The 7,500-nt window shown below is 42.6% G+C and overlaps 1 protein-coding gene across 3 annotated transcripts in view; it reads left to right on the top strand.

Annotated features, from left to right (window-relative positions):
- The window catches only part of LOC143282731 (uncharacterized), a 45,349-nt gene that overhangs the window by 8,577 nt on the left and 29,272 nt on the right, over positions 1 to 7,500 (top strand). The window lies entirely within an intron of this gene.

Below are 7,500 nucleotides of genomic sequence, written 5' to 3'. Positions count from 1 at the left end.
GTAGCACTCATGCTAGGGTTTTGTTGTTGTTTTTCCCTTGGTGTGTGTGTGTGTGTGTGTGTGTGTGTGTGTGTGTGTGTGTGTGTGTGTGTGTGTGTGTGTGTGTGTTACTCGCTTCCGTTCCATACAGATGTGAGCGATGTTGTGTCTCTCAGTTTGACGCTGTGTTATACTCGTACATTATACATGTATTAAGTATTCAGTATAACTACATTTATATGCGTACATGTTTGTGTGCCTCTTAGAACAACGGCAGATGTGTAAGTCGGCCAAAGTGCTAATATCTTCACCGTTGGAAAATAAAGATTCATTCATTCATTCATTCATTCATTCATTCTCTCTCCTTGCAAATCTTTCAGTTGAAAAGACCGAATATCATTATGACATCATAATCTTTTCTTTTGCTGATGTATACGTTTATGATATAATTGTGGTATCAGCTATAACCAGTATTTGTTCTTAAGTCACACCCCCTTCAGGAAAGGGGCTTTGGCCATTATTTGAACAAAACAGTTCGCTCGTTCTCTCTGTCTCTCTCTCTGTCTCTCTCTTCTCTCTCTCTCAGTCTCTATCTTTCTCTCTCTTCTCTCTCTCACTCTCTCTTCTCTCTCTCACTCTCTCTTCTCTCTCCCACTCTCTATTCTCTCTCTCTCTTCTCTCTAACTCTCTCTCTTCTCTCTCTCACTCTCTATTCTCTCTCTCTCTCTTCTCTCTCCTCTGTCTCTTCTCTCTCTCACTCTCTCTTCTCTCTCTCACTCTCTCTCTCACTCTCTATCTCTCTTCTCTCTTTTCTCTCTCTAACTCTCTCTTCTCTCTCTCACTCTTTCTCTCTTCTCTCTCTCACTCTCTCTTCTCTCTCTCTCTTCTCTCTCCTCTCTCACCTCTCTCTAACTCTCTCTTCTCTCTCTCACTCTTTCTCTCTCTCTTCTCTCTCTCTCTTCTCTCTCACTCTCTCTCTTCTCTAACTCTCTCTTCTCTCTCTCACTCTTTCTGTCTTCTCTCTCTCCCTCTCTCTTCTCTCTCTCTCTTCTCTCTCCTCTCTCACTCTCTCTCTCTCTTCTCTCTCTCACTGTCTCTTCTCTCTCTCACTCTCTATCTCTCTTCTCTCTCTCTCTCTCTCTCTCTCTCTCTCTCTCCATCTCCGTGTGTGTGTGTGTGTGTGTGATTGGGGATGAGTTTCATTTTATAATGGAATGTCCCAATTATGATCAGTTACGAAATAGATATGTTCCTAAAAAAATATTTGTTCCAAAATCGGTTTTTGACTCACTTGTGTAAACAAAGTGAGTCTATGTTTTAACCCGGTGTTCGGTTGTCTGTGCGTGTGTGTGTGTGTGTGTGTGTGTGTGTGTGTGTGTGTGTGTACCTGTGTGTCCGTGGTAAACTTTAACATTGACATTTTCTCTGCAAATACTTTGTCAGTTGACACCAAATTAGGCATAAAAATAGGAAAAATTCAGTTCGTTTCAGTCATCTTGTTTAAAACAATATTGCACCTTTGGGATGGGCACAAAAAAAAAGAAAAAAAAAGAAGCCTAATTATATGTAAACTGCATTTTTCTGTTATATTTATATTTTTTGTATTCTCTAAACTTGGCACTTTGATCTGATATTCTGACCCAACAACAAGAGCAGTCATTTATTATCATTTTTTGTTCAAACAGGAACTTCTTTTGCTAAGCATGGAAGTTTTATTTATTTTGCAAACGTTTTGGTGCAGATAGTAAAAAAGGGAAATTACTCTGTAATTAATGCTAGGGGACTTAATTTGCTTTAAACTGATCTTTCTCATCTTAAACATTACATTTTGAAATTATACTCAATACATAAAAAGCTTAGATTTTTTAAAAGTGTATCACAAGTGAGTCTTGAAGGCCTTGCCTCTCTTGTTAATTTTTGTAATATACTCAAAGGAGGCAAAAAAGTCATTTTAGCTGTAAGTAAGATGATTAGATTTGCAAATGCTACCTTGCTACACTTTTGGAGTTAAAAGACGTTTGTGTTTTCTCAACTTTTATGTGACATTGTTGTGTATTTGGAAGTGTTTATTCTGGGCATGAAAAGATTATGTTGCAGTAATCCTCCATACTCCAATAGGAGTGAAAAGGTAATTGGAAATTGAAACTTGAACTTGAACTTGCGCGCGCGCTTTTTTTTCATCCAGTCCCCGCCCTGAAACAGGGTCTACACTACACAATACTACATTATATATGTCATTGCATGCACTACACAATGCTACCTAAGGTCATAGAATGCGAATACTTTACTACATAATGGCATAAGCATAGTAAAAATAACACACACACACACACACACACACACACACACACACACACACACACGCACACACACACACATACACGCACGCACACACACACACAGGCACAAGCATGGTATCAATGATCGACATAAAAAACAAACAAACAAAAAACCCACAGAAAACACACACACACACACACACACACACACGCGCGCGCGCGCGTGCGCGCACTCCTATACACCACACACACACACACTCACATACACCACACACACACACACACTCTCTCTCTCTCACACACACACACACACACACACACACACACACTCGCATACACCGCACACACACACACACACTCACACACACACACACACACACACACACACACACACTCACATACACCACACACACACACACACACACACACACACACACACACACCACATACACACACACACACACACACACTCACATACACTCACTCACATACACCACACAGACACACACTCACACACACACACACACACACACACACACACACTCACATACACCACATACACACACACACACACACACACTCACATACACCACACACACACACACACACACACACACACACACACACACACTCACTCACTCACTCACATACACCACACACACACACACACACACACACACACACACACACACACACACTCTCTCTCTCTCTCACACACACACACACACATACACAACACACACACACACACAGAGGGGGGGGGGGGGGGGTTGGAGGGACCAAACAATAAGTGCATACTTTCTTTCTTCAAATGTCTTTTTCGCATTTTGTATATTTTTGACGGGTACTCGACCATATGCGTGTGTGGGCCCTAACATGTGTAATGTGTAATTTGCATGTAACCGTGTGTGTGCACATGCGTGGGAGCGTGTACCGTGCGCATGCATGCATTGTGTGTATAATAATTTGTGTGTACATACTGCAAAAACAAACAAACAAACAAAAAAACAACAACAAAAAAACAAAAACAAAAACAAAAAAAACCCAAAACACGAACACTGTCATCTATGTGACTAGAACTCCTGTGTTGCCATAAACAAAGTACTTATCGCAAACAGGAAGAGAGTGCTCAAGTTCGCGCGTTAAATGTCATGATACTGTAAAGTCCCTTGTAAACGCCCAGGATCTACCATTAACAATTCGAAGTCTCTTCAATGCCTCATATAAGTATATGGCCAAGTTTTGTTGGGTAAGCTCATGTTTTGACGACATGAGCAGATTAAATCTAAAAGCACAGGGATCTTTATAATATTCAGGTTGAATTAATCAGAGAGAATGAGAGAGACGATAAACCGAGGGCCTGTGTGTAGCATGCACTAAATACACGTTAAAAACAACAACAACAACAACAAAAACACGGAAGGAAATGGGTTGTCCATGGCAAAATTAGGTAGAAAAATGCACTTCCATAGGGAAACAAATAAAACTGCATGCAGAAAAAACAACAACAGGAAAACAAAAAAGCACACGGCATTCGGTAACCCTGCTGGTGGTGCTAATTTAAAGAGAAATTTCTGTCGCGTAGAGTATTTTGTGGTGTATTGTATTGCATTGTATTGTATTGTATTGTATTGTATTAAAACGCACATCTATAAGTACTCTCAGCTTCCTTGTTCTCCAATACCACCCATGTCAGCTCACTTTGGATGTATGTAGAGTGGGAAAGGGAGATTGTGAGTGGAGGGAGGGAGGGGGGAACGGGTTTTTGAGAAAGAGTGGTCATGAATGTTTTATGTAACTTGTAATATTTTTCTTTCATGTAAAGCGCCCTGAGCTCTTAGAGAGAAAGGGCGCTATATAAATGGACATTATTATTATTATTACTCTTTTTGTCACAACATATTTCTCTGTGTGAAATTCATGCTGCTCTCCCCAGGGAGAGCGCGTCGCTATACAGAGAACGCAACCTTTTTTTTTGTATTTTCTTCTGCCTTTAATTTCATTTGTTTTCTTATCGAAGTGGATTTTTCTACAGAATTTTGCCAGGGACAACCCTTTTGTTCTCGTGGGTTCTTTTACGTGCGCTAAATGCATGCTAGCACACGGGTCCTCGGTTTATCGTCTCATCCAAGTGACTAGCGTCCAGACCACCCACTCAAGGTCTAGTGGAGGGGGAGAAAATACTGGTGACTGTGTCGGGGTTCGAATAGTGCGCTCAGACGTGTACATGTCCGACTGTGACAATCAGAACAGTAGAGGAGATAACTGCTGTCCTGGCTATCTGGGCCAGAATTTGATTATAGTGGAGAGTGTCTTGCATGCCCAAGTTACATACCCACTCTCATTTGGCCAAGAGGGTTCTTCTTTTGTTTTTGTTTTGATGACAGTTGGCGTTGTTGGGGATGCTCTCCAAAAGCCAACTTGCCCTCCTATGGGTGCAGCGCTAAGGGCTATGCAGTCTTGGGTCCTAGTTTTGACAGTCGTAGTCCTTCACAAAAAGACTAAGCTGTAAATGAACTCCAGTTGTAGTCGGTAAGCCATTGGTCACACATACAGTCGTCACTTATTTCAATCTCTGCCGCTGCTGCTGCTGCTACTACTACTACTACTACTACTACTACTACTATTGCAGTGGAGAAGCCATTGATCATACATACAGCTCTCACTTTGTTGTTGATCCATCTGTAGTAATCTGTAAGCATATGTCAGTCTCTGATAAGTGGAGTGATGGCCAAGAGGTAACGCGTCCGCCCAGGAAGCGAGAGAATCTGAACTCGCTGGTTCGAATCACGTGGTGGTCTGGACGCTAGTCATTCGGATGAAACGATAAACCGAGGTCCCGTGTGCAGCATGAACTTAGCGCACGTAAAAGAACCCACGGCAACAAAAGGGTTGTTCCTGGCAAAATTCTGTAGAAAAATCCATTTCGATAGGAAAAACAAATAAAACTGCACGCAGGAAAAAAAAAAGATAAAGAAAAAGAAAAAAGGGTGGCGCTGTAGTGTAGAATAGAATAGAATAGAATATGTCTTTATTACCAAGTGTACCGGGATCACAAGGAATATTGGGGGGGGGGGGGGGATTTTGCTTTTTTGAGTAGCCGCTTATAATATATGTCTTCTAGAGAACGTAGATCAGCCCTGGTAATCTTGGTGGCAGTTTTTACGATTCTGTTAAGGGCTGCAACTTCTGCCTTGGAAATGTTTCCCTACCAAACAGTAATAGCGAAGGTTAGCACACTTTCAGTGACTGCTCGGTAGAAATCAACCATGATTTCTTTTTTAATTCCAAAGCTTTTGAGGCGCCGAAGAAAGTACAGGCGCTATTGTGCTTTCTTAACAATTTTTTTCCGTATTTTTCCCCCATTTCAAATCGTTGGAAATGATCAGTCCGAGAAATTAAAAGTCGCTGATGATGATCTCCACTTGCTTGTCTTCAATGGCAAGTGGTAAAGGCTCAGATCTGGTCTTCCTGAAATCTAAGAATTAATTCTTTGGTTTTTGATACGTTGAGTTCTAAGTTGTTTTTGATCACACCAGCTGACAAGCGACGCGCTCTCCCTGGGGAGAGCAGCCCGAATTTCACACACAGAAATCTGTTGTGATAAAAAGAAATATAAATACAAATACAAATATAAGCCGAGCGTTGTACGCTTACGTGGTACTTTACAGTAACTTATCCGTGTCCTTATGTCTGATGAAGAAGCCGCCGGCATTGGGTGTGTCAATGTTGACATTGGCCAGCGTCCTTGTCTCAGTGGAGTCGGCAGGGGGGCCGTCCATTATCTCTGTGTGTGCAGATGTCGCGCCGACTTCCGCGAACAGCTAAGCGACATCCTGAAAACTGGGAAGTGACAGTTCATCGGCTGTTGTACATTTGGGTCCCCGATGATGGCTTTAGGTTTTTCCCTAAGTTACATAGGATTCTGAACTGAGAGTTTCGGAAATCGTTCAGTTTGCTGGCTGGGTTTCGTGGTTGTAAGTAAGAGAGAGAGTTGGGCGTGAGGTGTGGGGTGTGGAGTGTGGGGGTGGGTGTGGCGGGGGGGGGGGGGGGGTGGGGGGGGGGAGAGATACGGATTCGGATGATTCATTCGATTATTGGCCATTGCCCCACATGAAGGGATGCAAACACATGACTATATAACAAATACAACAAGTAATACCCGGTCATATCATCAAGAAACAAACAAGAGAGATAGAGAGAGAGAGGACAAGACAAATTCTTTATTATCGAGGATAATAGATAAGCACTGGCGCGCTTTTTAGCATCCAGCCGCCGCCCTGAAAGAGGGTCTACACTACACAATACTACATTACATATGTCATTGCATGTACTACATAATGCTACTTAAAGTCATAGCATGCGAATGCAATACCACATAAAGGCATAAGCATGGTAAATAATAAGAAACACACACACACACACACACACACACACACACACGCACACGCACACACACACATAGGCACAAGCATGTTATGAATAAACGACATAGGAACCCCCCGTCCCCCCCCCCTCCACACACACACACACTCTCTCTCTCTCTATGTTCGTCTATCTATTTGCAGTCTTTTCATCTCAGATATTGATAATAATCACACCATACCACACCACACCACACTACATCACAGCACACCACAGCACACCACACCACACCACACTACACCACACCACACCACACCACACCACACCACACCACACTACACCACACCACACCACACCACACCACGCCACTCCGTACTCTACTATATCATGCCACACAACGCATACACACACACACACACACACACACACACACACACACAAACACACACACAAACACACACACACACACACACACACACACACACACACACACGACACTGCTATGCTAAACTACATTATACCATGCTATACCATACCATACCATACCATACCGCACCGCACTCTACTCTACCCTACTCCATTCTATGCTATTCTACCCTACTGTACTCTATTCCACTCTATTTTACTCTATTCTCGTCCACTCTATTCTACTCTATTCTACTCTACTCTATTCTAATATGTATGATAGTCAGTCGTGTCCGACTATGACCACCATAACAGCAGAGGAGGCATCTGCTGTCCTGACAATCTGGGCTAGAATTTGATTATGGTGGAGAGTGTCTTGCCCAAGTTACACACATCCCCACTCTCTCGGCCAAGAGGGTTTTAGGGTTTTAGGACACTTAACGTTGGGATGGTTCCCGAAGGCCAGCTAGCC

This window comes from Babylonia areolata, chromosome 6 (assembly GCF_041734735.1).
Source record: "Babylonia areolata isolate BAREFJ2019XMU chromosome 6, ASM4173473v1, whole genome shotgun sequence".
NCBI lineage: Eukaryota > Metazoa > Mollusca > Gastropoda > Neogastropoda > Buccinidae > Babylonia > Babylonia areolata.
This window is presented reverse-complemented; position numbering and strand designations above follow the sequence as displayed.